The sequence below is a fragment of the Tursiops truncatus genome, chromosome 14 (assembly GCF_011762595.2).
Source record: "Tursiops truncatus isolate mTurTru1 chromosome 14, mTurTru1.mat.Y, whole genome shotgun sequence".
Taxonomy (NCBI): Eukaryota; Metazoa; Chordata; class Mammalia; order Artiodactyla; family Delphinidae; genus Tursiops; species Tursiops truncatus.
The window spans coordinates 4,294,484-4,311,764 of NC_047047.1; the positions used below are offsets into that span (position 1 = coordinate 4,294,484).

Here is a 17,281-nt window from a genome sequence, read left to right on the forward strand (position 1 = left end):
AGTGGCCCATCCACACCTTCTCCAGGGAGATCAGAACCCCTTCCAAGTTTGTCCTCCTTTGGGGGTCATCCCTCAGCCCTAGGGTACCCTAAAAAGTTTTCTTACATCTCGTTTATTATAGTTTTTTTTTTTTTTTTTTTTTTTTTTTTTGCGCTACGCGGGCCTCTCACTGTTGTGGCCCCTCCCGTTGCGGAGCACAGGCTCCAGATGCACAGGCTCAGCGGCCATGGCTCACAGGCCCAGCCGCTCTGCGGCATGTGGGATCTTCCTGGACCGGGGCACGAACCCGCATCCCCTGCATCGGCAGGCGGATTCTCAACCACTGCGCCACCAGGGAAGCCCATATAGTTGATAATTTTGATGTTAAAATTTCTCTGTTTAACCTACGGTGTGCTTTCTCTTTCTTGGTTGGACCCCACCTGCTTTCCATATACAGTATCTCATTAGAGTCCCCCAAACGACTCCAGTCCGCGTGATACACACTCCCCAATTTTCCTACGATTTCTCTGCTTATTTCCACATTCATATGAAGCTGCAGGGATCGGTTTATCGCTATTTCATGCCACTTGGCAACCCAGAACTTGGACTGAACTTCTGAAAAGTGGCCGCCTGCCACACAGTGAGACACATAAACAAGTAAAGTAAGATCAGTGCAGGACATGAAGACCTCTGAGGCCCCCAGACCCTGAAGGGTCCTGCTAAACCACAGCACACACCTGTCAACTTTGCTTACACCGAGACAAAATCAGAGCAGAGGGAGAAGTTAAACTCCAGGAAACCATGTCCGTGATGGTATTCTGTGCGCTGAAGAACTGCAGCAGTGCTGCGGGCCCTCCAGCACGCGCAGGTCTATGTCCCATTCATTCCCTCTCCTCCCTCACACTCTGCTCTCTCCTCCCCTCTGGGCGTCATCCCACACTCTGCCTCCTGCTTACTCCCTCTCCATCCCCAATTCATCTTTCCTGACAAAGACACTAGCGGCCCCTCTGTTCTTCAGGGTGCCCTCACAGCCTCTGCCTTCTGCTTTGGCTTCACCCCCAGGGCTTACCAAACTGCTAGCTGCCCTGTGCTCATGCTGACCCCTCAGCCACGGTCTGCTACCTGCACACAGCTGCAGCCATTTCTTCCCAGGTCCCCTTCCCGGTCCTGGCCCCTCCAGGTCCCCTTGGTGCATGGCCTCTGCTGATTTCCCATGACATCACCTTTGTGACTGAAGATCGATGTTTTCCCACGGAGAGGCTGGCAATGAACCATCACCTGCAAATTGTCCCTAGGCTGCTACCTTGTTCATGGTCATGATCATAAACTGTCAGGGTGCATTTAAAACAAAGCCCCCCCCCTTCATCTCATTTGCACTCTCTAGTCAACAGAGAGAAGCAGGAGAACCAGCTAGTCTGTAGGGATGAGCATCTCTGCTCTCGGGTGACCCGGAGCCATGAGGAAACTCTTTATACACTGTTTGCTATCTGTTTGCACATGAAGATGAAGAATCGTATCCAGCCCAGCATTCGGCTTTGGAATGTGAGTAGGCGGAGAGGACCAGTCCTCAATGTAGCTCAGGTATTACCAATCCCCATCTAGGATGCTTCATCTAGTGAACTTTGTTGATGGAGGGGCGGGAACGTGAGGAAGGCATGCAATGACCCCTCTGCTCATGAGTTCTTGGTCCTCGTGCCCCTCTCCAGAGCAGCTTTGTCACATTGCCTTCTATGTTAGTTCCCTAGGGCTGCTGTGACAAAGTACCACAAACTGGGTGGCTTAATTCAGCAAACATTTATTTTCTCACTGTTCTGGAGGATAGAAGTCTAGAATCAAGGGGTGGACGGGATCATGCCTCCTCTGAAGGTGCTGGGGGGATGCAATCTGGAAAGCATGCCTTGGCTTGTGGACACATCAATCCCGTCTCTGCTCCTGTCTTCCTATAGTCTTCCTTGGATATGTCACCCCTGCGTCTTCACATTGCCTTCTTATAAGGACAACAGTCATTGGATTTAGAGCCCACCTTAATCCAAAATGAGCTCATCTTAACTAGTTATATCTGCAAAGAACTGTTTCCAAATAAGATCATATCCTGAGGTTCTGGGTGGACATGAATTTTGGAAGGGACTCTATTGAACCCAATACAGCTTTTGTAGTCAAAATGACCTTACAATGCAATTAACTTGTAAAATAGGCTAGAAGATCTTAGTTATATATCCTTTCAGGGCACAACTTCATTTCGAATTTCATAAGACCCATATCTGGGGCTTGTCCTCCAAATGGATTCATTATGCTTCTTTGGAGAGCCCAGGACACATGTTTTTCTGTGTCTGGATTAGTTCCCAATTTTTAGTGTACAATAATTATCAGCCAGTAACCTACAAACTCACTTAGGTAAGGGAAAGTGGACAGAAGGTTATAAACAGGTTTGTTTCTTATCCCAAAGAGATGTTTCCAGTAAATTTTCTGGAAGAAGGAGAATCTGGGGAAGGAGAAAAAGAAGAATCAGGAAGCTTGGTGCAAATTGGCCCAAGCAAGGACACACACACACACACACATACACACACGCGCGTGCACACGCGCCATGAGCATTGCCAATTTCTGAAATTAGGAAAGGGATTACTTTTAAAAAAAGAGAGAGAGAGACTTGTCGAAATCTCAAACCAGATTTAAGAATACACATACCGAAGTGCAGAAATTTTGGAAGATATAAAAGTACAAAGGAACCTCCCCCCATACAAAAATGTTACTTACTATTTCCCGAGAAAACCACTATAAACATTGTGTGTGTGTGTGTATATATACACACATATATGTATATGTTCATATATATACAATATTATATATAATATAATATCTCAGCCAAAGACCCAGGGTTACTAAGGCAGGTCCATTCCGGAAGGTGCGGGACTCCTCTGATGGGTGTCCTTGGCCTGAAGTCTCCGGATGGGCTTGATAAACTCTTGTAGAAATGCATCCAGTTTCCCTCCATCCCTCTCTTTCCCCTGGGGTCACTCTGCTCTCCCTTTTCCCTGAACTCTATCTCCATTTTCTCTGGCAAGAGTGTCCCCTATAAACCTCTTGCACATCTAACACCCTCTGTGTGTCTGACGCATGGACGGCCTGAACGATATCTAGCTGTCTCCTTGTGTATCAACCATATTTTACAAAACTGCTGTAATGTGGGTCTATTTTATTTAAGAAAAGTGAAGCCACGTTCTAAGAAAAATCCTGGCTGAGTGTTTGGAAGAAAATTGTGATTTATGGTTTCAAAACACATCCAGAAGAACTTTAGTGGTTGTATCCCAACTCAGTGAGTTTGTTTAGTTCAATTTCACCTTCTGCCTGACCTTGGAGCAACCCACATATGGGTCTTAGAAGCCCTGGGCGTTGCACCTTTGGAGCTGTGCTCACGTTCCAAGGAGCCAGATGCTTGCACAAGACTCAAAAAAGACGAGTTTGGGGCTTCCCTGGTGGCGCAGTGGTTGAGAGTCCGCCTGCCGATGCAGGGGACACGGGTTCGTGCCCCCGGTCCGGGAAGATCCCACATGCCGTGGAGCGGCTGGGCCCGTGAGCCATGGCCGCTGAGCCTGCGCGTCCGGAGCCTGTGCTCCGCAACGGGAGAGGCCGCAACAGTGAGAGGCCCGCGTACGGCAAAAAAAAAAAAAAAAAAAAAAAAAGACGAGTTTGAATGAGTTAAATTGGGACCTGGGAGTTTATCTGACTCTCAGACCCAGAGGAAACTCAGGGAGTATGATTGAGACTCAAAGATTTGCATGTTGAGGCCACAAACGAAAACTCTGTTGCATAGCTCTCCAGATTATAAGTAGCTACCCGCTCTGTTCCTAGGGCCTGGGAAAGTCAACGGGGCCAGCCCTGTCCCCGGACACCAGGGCACCCTGCCAGGAAGAGGCCGTGGCAGTTTCAGAAGCTAAAGTGGTACATATAATTAAGAAGACTACACTTACAGACACAATCTATATGACTGCACGAAAAACAATTCTTATCTTTCAAATTATACGGCTCTGGATGTCATTACGGTTGTGAAAGATTTGCTTTGGACTTCTTTCAGATCGCAATCATGTGTGTGTATTTTTTATATATTGAAAGGAAAAACTCAGCCGATGCTAAAGCCCAAACACGTCCTTGGCACTAAGGGAAAACAAGATTAGATTTACCCTCTCCACTCAGTGGGGAGGAGCAATATTGGGACATAGTAAGAAATATATATTTTGTCTTTGTCCCCAGTAGCCGGCACAGAGTTCCTAAAAATCTTGTAATTCCCTAAGTGGTACGGAGGAGAGGAGCATCTTTGTTATTTGTAATGAGCCCCTTCCAACCACTCCCGAGTTTATGCTAATGAGGTGACTCTTGCCTGGGTTTCACCCCGCCCACACCCCGCCCCAAGGAGGGGGACTGGTTGCCATAGGGACCAGCCAAGTGAGTAAAGGGTTGTAACTTTCATCCCCACCCCCTAACCTCCAGGAAGGGGAGAAGGGCTGGAGCTTGATTTCAATAAACAGCGGCCATGGGGGACAATGGATACGTGCACAGGTACGGCTGAGTCCCTTTGCTGTGCACCTGAAACGATCACAACATTGTTAATCGGCTATATTCTAATATAAAATAAAAAGTTAAAAAAAGAATCAGTGGCTAATAAATTAATCAGTCATGTCTATGTAATAGAACCTCCATGAAAACCTAACCCATGGGGTTCAGAACGTTTCCAGGTTGGTGCTAGGAGGGTGGTGCCCCTGGCAAGGACACGGAAGCTCTGCACCCCTTCCCACCTACCTCACCCTACGCATCCCTTTCATTCGGCTCTTCCTGAGTTGCATCTTTCCTAAGAAACGGGCCATAGAAAGTAAACGGGTTTTCTGAGTTCTGTGAGCTGCTGTAGCAAACTGTCAAACCTGAGGAGGGGTTGTGAGAACCCCCAATTTTACAACCAGTCAGTCAGACATATGAGAGGTCCAGTCTCGGAACTGGTGTCTGAAGCTGGAGAGTCTTATGGGACTGAGCCCTCAAGCCTGTGGGGTTTTGGGGTTTGTGCTAATTCTGCGTGGTTAGTGTCAGAACTGAATTAAATTGTAAGACACCAAGGTGGTAACTGGAGAGTGGGTATGGGAAAAAACACGCACACATTTGGTGTCAGACGTGACGCTGTAAAAAAAAAAAAAAAAAACAGTTCAGAGAAGTCTCAGAAAATGGTCCTTTCCTGTTACTTTTAACAAGCTCACCAACCTCCCAAGATCATAGTACTGGTAACCCTTTATGGATACCACCGTAAAAGTTTGCAAAGCCCTTCCAACACACAGAATGATGACCAAGGACAGCAGCCCACCACCCAAGCCTTAGCAGAGGTGGAGAGTCGACTTCAAACGTGCTGATCTATTTTTCTTGATCAATTTTATTGAGGAATGAGTTACATATGGTAAGCTGCATCTAAAACAAATGAACTCTGGCCACTGTGTACACCCGTAAGATAACCACAGTCAAGATCTAGAACAATTCCACAAACCCAGAAAGGTTCTTCATTCCTTTTTAAAAGTCCATCCCTCCCTCCAACCCTGACACCAGGAAACCACCGTTCTACTGTTGTCACCACAGATTAATTTTTATTTATATAAATTGAATAATAAAGTACAGACCCTTTTGTGTTTGGCTTCTTCAACTCAGCAGTTGTTGTTACAGGGATCAGTGGTTCATTCCTTTTTATTACTGAGTAGTATTCCACTATATGGCTAAAGCGCAATTTGTCCATCCATTCAGTTGTTGAAGGACATTGGTTTCCTGCCTCTGCCCACCACCCAGCTTTTGCTCTTGGAATATTGCTGCTATGAACATTCACGTACAACTCTTTTGCACAGAGTTATGTTTTCATTTCCCTTGGGTATACAGGAGTAGAATGGGTAGGCAGCGCTGTAGATACAAGTTAAAAATGTAAGAAACTGCTGTCTCCATCTATACAGGCGGCTAGAATACCATAGACTGGGTAGCTTATAAACAACAGAAATTTATTTCTCACAATTCCGGTGGCTGCCAAGGCCAAGATAAAAGCACCAGCAGATTCAGTGGTGAAAGCGATTCAGCGGTGAAAGCCTGGTTCTTAGATAGCTGTCTTCTCACTGTGTTCTCACATGGCAGAAGGGGCGAGGGAGCTCTCTGGTGTCTCTCTTATGAAGACACTAATCCCGTTCATGAGGGCTCCACTCTCATGACCTAACCGCCTCCCACAGGCCCCACCTCCAAATACCATCACATTGGGGATTAGATTTCAACATATGAATTTCCGGGGGACACAGACGTTCAGTCTGTAGCAACTACCAAATTGTTTGCCAAAGACATTGGATCGTTTTCCATTCCTGCCAGGAATGTATGAGATTTCCAGTAGTTCCATATCCCATCAGCTCTAGCCACTCTGATAGGCGGACTCTCAACCACTGCGCCACCAGGGAAGCCCCGATCACTTCTATTTTTGAAAGCGTTTATGAAGAATAAGTTTTTCCTTAAGATACAGGCAAGATGTCTTATAGCTTTTAATTTATTATTTATTCTATTATTATCATTTATTATTATTTTTACTATTGCCTTTATTTTACTTACTTTAGATTTACCTTGCTCTCCTTTCTTTAGTTTGAAGAAATTACCTGAAGAAGTAGACCATATGTCATTGATTTTAGAACTTTAAAATCTTTACTATAAGCATTTAAAGCCATACATTTTCCTCTGGTACATCATTACCATTTGTTAAATGTATTTTTTAATTTCCCTTGTAATTTCTTGTTTGAATCATGGATTACTTAGAAGTGTATTGTTTAATTTCCAAATATTGGGATATTGCTTAATGTAATTTATTTTTAATTTACTTCTGCTGGGGACAGAGTGCACACTGATTGCACGGCTTGTAAATCTATTGAGGCTTTTTTTTACAGTCAAATATGTGGTCTTTTTTGATGAACATGGTATTTGAACTTGAAAAAAATGTATGGGGCTTCCCTGGTGGCGCAGTGGTTGGGAGGCCGCCTGCCGATGCAGGGGACACGGGTTCGTGCCCCGGTCCGGGAAGATCCCACATGCCGCGGAGCGGCTGGGCCCGTGAGCCATGGCTGCTGAGCCTGCGCGTCCGGAGCCTGTGCTCCGCAGCGGGAGAGGCCACAGCAGTGAGAGGCCCGCGTACCGCAAAAAAAAAAAAAAAAGTATGTGTTGTAGTTGCTGGGGACAGCGCTCTATGAATATCAGTTAGAAGAAGGTGGTTGAAAGCGCTCGGCTCCTCAGTGTGTTGCTGCCATTTTGCCTATCTGTTCTATCATTTTCTAAATGAAAAGTAGTAAAACTCTTGCTGTGATTGTGGAATTGTCATTTCCTTCCTTTAAATTTGTCCACTTTTACTTCATGCCCTACTACGGGGTGCATACCCGTGCATCACTGTTAGGTGTTCTTGATGAATTGACATCTTTTTGTCATTATGAAACATCCCTCTTTATCTTTGTAAAATGTTCTACCTTTGCGTCTATTTTAATTGACATTAATATAACCACACCAGCATTCTAATGCCTGGTCTACCATACGTCTGGTGTAGTTTTGCATCCATTTATTTTCAGCTTGTCTGCATCTTTATAGTTGTGTTTCCTGCAAATAGGATGTACTGGGGTCTTGCTTTATAATCAATTCTGATAATCTTTGACCTTTAATTGGAGTGTTTAGTCTACTAAGATTTAGTATAATTATTGTCATGCTTGGATTTAGATCTACCATTTTATTACCTGTTTTCTCTTTTCCTCCTCTGGTTTTGTTCTTTTCCTGCATTCATTTTGATTATTTGAATACTTTTTAGAATTCTTTTATAATTTTATTATTGGCCATACCTCTTTGCATTATGTTCACTGGCACTCTACAATATAACATTCTTAACTTTTTACAGGACACTCTGGGTTAACACTATACCACTTCACATAAATTAAGAAAACTTATAACCATGTAGGTTCATTAAACGTACTGACTTTTAACTATCCTTAAGAACTGGAGTGAAAAAGCTCTTCACAATATTAAATCTCCTGGATTTCTTTGACCCTGAGAGCTGATAGCTTAATGATAACTGATTGCATACTTTTGACTACCAATCCCCCTAGACTTGATAACCACAGTCGCCACCGTGCTCATGGCTCCTTGTAAGGGTAACATCTATGACAAAGCATCTGAGGGGGAGGGGACTTGTGTGGCTACAGTACTTTCAACCAGAGACCTCTCATTCAAGAACAGGAGTTGACAGACCCTTGAGAAATGCGTTCATAGACTAGGGACCACGAAGTAGCTTGAGGTGAACCCTCTGTTCAGTTATGAGCTGTAGCAACCATGTCTTCTGAGAAGTATGGAGATAATGGACCAGGTGTGGATGAACAGAGAAGTCTAATGAGGCAGATGAAGAGATTATGAGAGGCCATAAGGAGGGATGGGTTATGAGCACAAAAAACTGTGAATAATAAAAGCTAAGGAGTAGAGGACAGATGATGGAGGAGATTATGTGGAAGCTACTTGGAGAGGGAAGAGAAATGCAAAGATCTACAAAAATGCAGCAGAGTCTGAGCAAGTGGCCAAGTTGCATCTATGGAGGGGCTCTGGAGTAAGAATATGATAGTTATTAGCACTGTTCACACAGTATTTCTTTTCCTTCAAGGCATCTGATAGGACTGCATGTCCAGCCTCTACCATGTGACTCTGCCTGGCCAAATTTTGTGTTTAAATGAGTTTTGAGCAGAAGCGATATGTCCTTTACGGGACTGGGCATTTGTTTCAGAGGTGAGGCTTTCCATGAATCTCCTCTCCTTTCCTCTGGCACAGAGACCGGCAGTGCTCAATACAATGGCTGCTCTATAAGCCCAGATCCTGAAGAATAGAATGGAATGGAATGGAATAGAATGGAATAGAATAGAATAGAATAGAATAGAATAGAATAGACAGAGGGCTCTGTTGGCCAATAGAAGACAAGAAGTGTAAGTAAGAAATATACCTTTGCTGCTGTAGGCCACTGAGGTTTGGAGGGATGTTTATTACCAGAACATAACCTGGTCCATCCTGACTGTAAGATAAGATCTGAAATCACTAAAACCAGCGAGGTTGTAGTTACAGCCTCTGTGAGATCCCTCATGAAGCACTTCCTATTCCTGGGTTACTGCGGGATCTTCTATGGGATGAATTATGTCCCTCAAAATTCATATGTTGATGTCTTGGGCTTCCCTGGTGGCTCAGTGGTTAAGAATCCACCTGCCAATGCAGGGGACACGGGTTCGAGCCCTGGTCATGCAGCGGAGCAACTAAGTCCATGTGCCACAACTACTGAGCCTGCGCTCTAGAGCCCGTGAGCCACAACTACTGAGCCCACGCACCACAACTATGGAAACCCGCGCCCCTAGAGCCTGTGCTTCACAACAAGAGAAGCCACTGCAGTGAGAAGCCAGCGCACCACAATGAAGAGTAGCCCCTGATCGCCGCAACTAGAGAAAGCCCACGCGCAGCAACGAAGACCCAACGCAGCCAAAAATAAATAAATAAATAAATAAATTTTAAAAAATTATAAAAGAAAATTCATAAAGTCTTAATTGCAGGATGTTACTGGATTTGGAAATAGGGTCTGTAAAGAGGTGGTTAAGTTAAAATGAGGTCTTAAGGGTGGGGCCATTAATCCAATAGGACTGGTGTCTTTATAAGGAAAAGGAAGAGACACCAGGAGTGCACACAGAGCAAAGGCCACTGCGAGGACAAAGCAAGTGATTGGCCACAAGCCAGGAAGAAAGGCTCCAGCCTCCAGAACTGTGAGAAAATGCATTTCTGCTGTTGAAGACACCCAGCTTGTGGTATTTTGTTATGGCAGCCTTAGTGGACTAATAGAAGATCTATGTCTTCCTGATTGTCTTGTGTATCTTTTAAATTAATCCTTATTGCTTGAGCTTGCCATAAACCCAGTTCCTTAAAAAAAAAGCCTAACTAAGTACTGACTCTACACCTGTAAAAAAGCATTGGTGTGTGCACATCGCTGATTCGCTTTGTTCTGCCACAGAAACTAACACAGTATTGTGAAGCAATTACACTCCAATAACGATCTATTAAAAAAAAAAAACGTTGTAAGTTCAGAGTCACAGCACAGTACAGCAGAAATGATCTTCACTGTACATCAGATGCTGGAAAGGTACGGAGAATAACACACACACACACAAACTGTATTCATCAACCTGACACAGGAAATTAAATAATGAATCCCGTTAATTTTCCATTTTGTATGAAAGGGCACTGGCACGTTCAGTTGTCACAGAGCAGTTCCTTGGCAACCACTTTCTTTGACTATTAAAAGAAATTAACTAAGAAATAAGAAACCCAGCAGTTACGTAGCAGTCTCCAGAATGATGGAACCAGAAAAAGACAAATAGCATATGGTATCGCTTATATTTGGAATCTAAAAAAAAATGATACAAGTGAACTTATTTACCAAACAGAAACAGACCCACAGACATAGAAAACAAAGTTATGGTTACCAAAGGGGAAGTTTGGGATTAACATATACACACTACTGTGTATAAAATAGATAACCGACAGGGACTTACTTTATAGCAGGAAGCTATACTCAACATTTTGTATATGGGAAAAGAATCTGGAAAAATATATATATAACTGAATCACTGCTGTACACCTGAAACTAACACAACGTTGTTAATCAACTATACTTCAATTAAAAAACAAAGCTAAAAAAAGGGATGAAGGGAAGAAGCTTTTATACTTCACTCCTTAAAGGAAGGGAAAAAAGATCTGAAACTCAGGACAGGAGATTAAACATGGGATCTCCCGACTCTCTTAGGACTGACATCCTTGATCATTAGCTGCTTATAATCTCAGAAAGACCAGGAAGATGACGTAAGCGGAGGTCAGAAAATTTAACAAAGAGAAGTAAGTGGTAGGATTTTATTGATTTAGGGCGCAGCAAAGATGTTTCTTTATGGAAATTCTTTTCAATTGAAAAAGTCTGAACATTCTCCTCAGTCTGAAGAACAGCAGGGGAGAGGACTGGCCGTATTTCATAGCTGCTATTCCCACCTACCTGCCAATGGCTCCTACATACGTATCTCCCTCCAATCTTTCCCCCAGGCTCCAGACTTCTATCTCTAAAACTATGTAAAATTTCTTTTCAGTGGCCTGTAGGTAAATGAAACTTAGCAGTTCAGAGCTAATAGCAATCACACACCCACACCCACCCCTGTTCCTCAGCCATGATCTCTTCAAGGAACCACCCAGCCTGGCCCCTCTGAGTCTGAGCAATCTTCCCCTCCCATCACCTCCATGCCAACTTGAAGCAAACGCCCAGAGGACTGACTTTCACCATCTGGTGCTAGTACACCTGCAGGACAGGAAAAGTCATTGTAAGGCTGTTTAACCTCCAAACTTTTTAAACTATAAAAGCAAACATCAGTTGTGACCAGTAGATGTCAATTCACTGAAGACTAGCTCAGTGACTTGCTTCTTCTGAGAGGGTCAGTCTGGCACAGTGGAAATGTTACCGAGTCCAAATTTGCTCTGCTGGGCGCACAACAGGCTAATAAACTGGACACAAGGTGCTGGGCAGACTGAGAAGATGGCAGACTAGTGTCTCAAAATAACCATCTTTTCGGGGTTTGGATGCCAGTTTCTTTTATAGCACAGAGAGGGGGAGGAGATGAGGAAGTAAAGTAAAAAGGCCATAAGATTTGCAAACACCCCCTGGAATGGCCAGCCTCGGGGAGGGGATGTGTTCATTTCTTCTTTCTTGTAGCCATTCGCAGGTGGACATGGTCCGGATGCTTCCCTGAACAAAGGCACTTTGGTTTAACCTTCAGGCAGAGGGGCAGTGTTCCCCCAGGCAGGCCATTGTGTATAGACAGTGTCCTTTTAGTGAAAAAAGCAGCGAAAGCAAAGATTAAAGTTAAAAAAACAGAGCCAACATGGAGTCAGATTTGGCCCTTCTCTGTTACAGAAGGAGCAGTTTCTGAGAAAAAGTACTGCTCAGTCATTTTTTTTCATCAATGAATGAATGACGAATGAATAAATGAAAGATTCAGACTCAAGGGAACTCTGTCTCGATCAAACAGGACTGAACTTTGAAATAAAGTAGTTGGATTTCACGAGCTCTCCGTTTTCTCCCGTGCTGCTTGTATAATGCTCGCTTACGTGATCCCAGGTGAGTAGGAGGGAACTGGGGCAAACCACAGCCTGGGGACAGAACCAGCGGCTCCGTCTCTGACCCGTCACCTGGATGTGATGTGACAGAGCCCGCCGCAGGACAGGTTCTGCCAGAGACCGTTCGTTTTACGTAATCATTGAGGAAGCCACGGGGGAACGGACTAGCTGCTCACCACCTCTTCCAAACGGCCAGCTCGTGGCACTGCTCACATGACCCTGAGCAGATTTTTTCCACACCAAACCCGACACACCTGACACACCCTTGAGGACGCATGCAGGCGTGCTCTTTGGGGCGGGAGAGTCTCTTGAAAACCACTAAACTAGGAAACTCTTGGCTGTCTGGAGTTCCCAGCTTAGAGTTCGCTTTTCTACCGAGAGGTGTTTCTTTTCAAAATCCGTTTCCATAGCTGCTCAACCCTACCTCCTGACAAAGGAAGGACACCTTGGTAACCAGCGAGGATCAGTTCTTCTTGTTGCCCTTGCGAACTGGAGTTAGTTCTAACCACCCACCAGGGGCTCACAGCTCAGGCTGCTGGAAAACCCACTTGTACCCCTCAGACTTCAATTAATCTGTTTCTTCAACCAGAAGACAACGAACCAAACCAGTGTTTCTGAAACAGATTTGAGGAATTCCACGGTTGAAGTGTCTCTCTGCGACCCTGCACTGCCTGAGCGCATCTCTGAACTATTTATACGGGCCCAAGGAGCAGATCTTTCAGGCTTCTGGTTAACAAGAGCCTACAGCTGAAACCCCAGGCACGGTGAGGTAAAGGTGTCTCCCAGCTGGGAAAGCTTAGCAGTCAAATTTGGCTTCTCTGTTGGTGAACATCTGACCCCCCGAACATCCTTGTTTGCTGGGGCCAACCCTGGGCTGCCCTCTGCCCTTCATTTCTCCCAGCCCCTCCCACTGCCCAACCTGGTCCAAGCGCCAACCCAAGCTATTGTGTGTGTTGCATCACACAGACCCCCGCGGGCTCCACGGCCAGTACCGTAACTGATGACCAATGGCAGCTGTGATCTGAGGGGAAGCTCACCAGGCAGACCTCCAGCGGCTTTGATGAGAGTCAGGCCAGAAGGAAGATGCCTGGGCCCTGGGCCGGGTGGGCGCTTCCCTGTTGGTGCTAGGAGGGTGGTGCGCCTAGTGTCCATCTGGGGTTGAGGCCTGATCCCCATCTCCAGGCCGACAGACACCAACCAGATGGTCCATCTTGCGTGGAACCTCCCCTCGAACCCGGGAAGGGCAACGGGACTCTGATTCCTCACCCACCAGGTGCCGGCGTCTGTGTGTCTGATTTCACAGCCTCCACAGAAACACCCTCTGGGGTCAGACTAAACGTTCCCATTTTACACATGAGGAAGCGGAGGCACAAAAGGATGGAGTCATTTGCTCAAGACCACACTTGTTGGGTTCCGCCTCCCGTGTATACACCCACATTCTTGGCCAGAGGAAACTGTCTACTTGTAAAGGTATCTGCAGCCTCTCTCCTCCTTTCCTAGGAACCTGCAAAAATTGAAGGTAAATAAGGAGATAAAAAGAGGCCAAGAAAAACATTGCCCAACACTCCCCCAGAGAGAGTCTGTTCAGGTCTGCGTGCAGGGCTTCTCGCGGAAAAGCTGAGACCGCCAAGTCCAGACAGATGGGGCATCGCTTAGGCTGTAAGGAAGGCTCTGTGGCTCTCAGGCACTCATGGAGGTAGACTTCTATAAATAACACACCGACCCTGACACAGGTTCCAACGTGTGTGCTTCCTTCTCACACCATCAAGCAATTAACTCAATTTGACACCATCTACTTGGAGACAGGGTCGGATCCCACAGGTTGAGGGCTCAGCCCCACAGGACAACCTCTCCCCCGGCTTCAGATGCCCATCGCAGGTCCAGGTTGTCACCTGGGCTTCTAACCCACCGGCCATAGTTGAGAAGTTCCAGCAACCCTACCTTGGGTTCGATTAATTTGCTAGAATGGCTCGCAGAACTCAGAGAAACATTTTACTCACTAGATGACCAGTTTACTACAAAAGGATCAAATGATATCGCTTATATGTGGAATCTAGAAAAAAGGGTACCAATGAACTTATCTACAAAACAGAAGTAGAGTTACAGAGATGTAGAAAACAAACTTACGGTTACCAGGAGTTAAGGGGCGGAAGGATAAATTGGGAGGTTGGGATTGACATGCACACTCCTGTATATAAAATAGACAACTAACAAGGACCTCCTGTATAGCACAGGGAACTCTACTCAGTACTCTGTAATGACCTATCTGTACATGTATAACTGATTCACTTTGCTGTACACCTGAAACTAACACAACATTGTAAATCAACTATACTCCAATAAAACATTTTTTTTTTTAATTAAGAAAAAAAAAAGGAACTGCCAGGTGGGAGAGATGCTTAGGACAAGTTCTGGGGCAGGGGTGAGGCGCTTCCATGCCCTCTCCAGGAGCTCCACCCTCCCCGAATCTCCACCAACCTGGAAATTCTCCAAACCCAATCCTCTAGAGTTTTTATGGAGGCCTCATTACTTGCGGTTGGTTGATTAAATCACTGGCCATGGGTCACTGAATTCAATCTCCAGCTCCTTTCCTGGAGGTGGGGATTGTGGGTGGTTTAGGGAGGGAGACTGAAAGCTCCAACCCCCTACTCACAAAGTCCATTCCACTGGCAACCAGCCCCCTTCCTTAGGTTACTTAGGGGCTTTCCAAAATTCACCTCATTAGCATAACAAAAGGCAGCTCTCTTCACTTAGGAAATTTCAAGGGTTTTAATGAGCTCTGTGCCCTGAATGGGGACAAAGCCCAAATATATATTTCTTCTTATAAATCATAATATTAGAAACACTTTGTACTGAACCCTGTGCCAGGCACTGTTTTAAATGCTTACCTGTATCAACTCACTTTAACCCTCAAACAACCTGATCTCCAGTTTACAGAAAGGAAACTAAGGCCCAGAGAAGTTAAGTCACTCATCTGAAGTCACACAGCTTACTAGTACAGGAGCCAGGACTAGAACCAAGGCATTTGGCCTCACTGTCCATGTTCTTGGGCACAATTTACTGCCTCTTGAATGGGATGTTCCTGGAGCTAGGACTTCTATGAGGTAGGAAAATATAAACCAGGGAAAATCCTGGAGGAAAATTCACCCTCAAATGAATGTTTTTAAAAATCTTTCCTGGATTAGACACAGCTTCCTCTGGCAAGCTGTTCCCTGCCATCTAGCTTGGTTTGAACTCACCATGGCATCCTCACACCGGCAGGGTCCATGACCGTCCCCCACCACTGAGTGATGGGCAGAGGCGCTCAGCTCATCTCCGTGCGCACAGTGCCCAGGACAGCGTCCACAGACTCCACGAAGGTGCAGCAAGGAAAGCCACTGAGACTCTTCTCTCCCTGCGTGCCTACCCGTGGTTGCATCCCACCTCTACCCTTTAGTCTCAGGGAGCAATTCCAAAGTTCCATGATGGGAGCTGGTCAGAGGGAGAGCCCCCTGGTTTGCTGGCAGCTTCCCTGACAAATCCCAATTCAAGCGGAGTGTCACTCTTGGGAATCAGAGGAGGAGGGCTGTGGCAACAGCACAGCCTGGGCACAGCCTTTCCTAGGCAGGCTCAGCATCCGTGATGCTCAGAGCTCTCTGCTGGGTCCTACGATGATGGCGGGAGGACTTAGGAGAAAAATTATGAGGGTCGACAAGGAACTAGTCAGCAAAGCTGGGCTGATAAAGGGATGCAAAGAGGAGATGAGAAGAGGTCAAAGGAATTCTAGAATAAGGGGTCAGGAAATTCAGGCTCTAATGCCAGCAATAAGAATGCATAATAAATAGAGAGGCAAATTGAATGAAAGGTATAAGGTCAATGCTAAGAAACTGTTGTTACTGATGGGGGGCTGGGAAAAGCAGTGGGACTATATCTTTTGGATATTGAGCCGCATAGAATAAATTATATTCAATAAATGACTTCCCTGACAGTCTGTGTGTTTATAATAAAAATAACAATGAAGAAACGTAAGCACCTGCAGATCTGGTAATTCACCTGAGAGGCTCAAAGGACCAAGAAGGGCCAGTACAGACACGCGGGCACAGACGTGCCAACTGAAAATTGTTGCTCGCCGGCGGGTTCTACGAGGATGAAACCAACGGCCTCTGCAGTCGCTGACCTCAAACACCCTCTGAAAGGAGTTCAGGGCAGAGATCAGGAATGAGGCTCTCTGTGCCCCAGGTAGATAGTTTCAGGAGAAGATTTTATGAGCCCAATTTCTTGCATCTTCTCATATCTAGAAAAGCACTAAAATCATTAACGGTGACATCTGCTCTTCGTGACTAGCGGCAACCTTCTGCCAAAGTGTGTGCTTTGACTCCACGAACCCCCTTCACCAATATCACATATATATGACCTCCCCTCTGACCTCTTTGGAGCAGTGCGTCCAAGCTCTCTGAGAGGCTATCTCCCAGGCTATGGTCCACATTTTGCCCCAGACAACTTAACTCACGACTTTCACATTGTGCAATTTTTTTCAGTTGATAGACATCTGGGGACACGGGGGTCCTCTGCTCTTAAGCACCGTATACTGCTCCTTCACAAAATGGGGACAGCAATCCTGCCACAGTAGGTTGTTATAAAGCTCTAAGAAGAAAAAGCAGATAAAATGCCTGCCAGTGTGACTAGCCCAAGGGTCCTGCTCAGAAACTTTATTGCATTGCAGCTCCCTCTACCACTCTCTCGTCCACCTTATGCCTAGAGAGTGGACTACAGTGGCAGCAAGATGCGAAATGAAGACATCACCAGAGGAAGGAGGGAAAGAAAGTGGTGGGGAGAGAGGGAGGGGTGAAGAACCAGCATGAAGTAGGAGTTAGGAGCAGAGATGCTCTGGAGCCAGGCTGCCTGGGTTCCAACCTCAGGGGGGGATGCCGACACCTACCAGGTGAGGTGGAGGAGGGGACATGGGGCAAAAAGATGATAGAAACCGTGGTGGCATCACCTTGCTGCTTACGCAGCAAATTGATGCAGGAAAACCCGGGAGGAATACAAATATAAGAACGATCTGCCTACAATACACGAAGCAGTGCCGTGTTTAAAACCAAATGCTTGGGCTTCCCTGGTG

The 17,281-nt window shown here is 45.7% G+C and overlaps 1 protein-coding gene across 1 annotated transcript in view; it reads right to left on the reverse strand.

Annotated features, from left to right (window-relative positions):
- Nucleotides 1-17,281, reverse strand: part of SLC9A4 (solute carrier family 9 member A4) — a 58,770-nt gene that overhangs the window by 29,659 nt on the left and 11,830 nt on the right. The gene's annotated exons all lie outside the window — the stretch shown is intronic.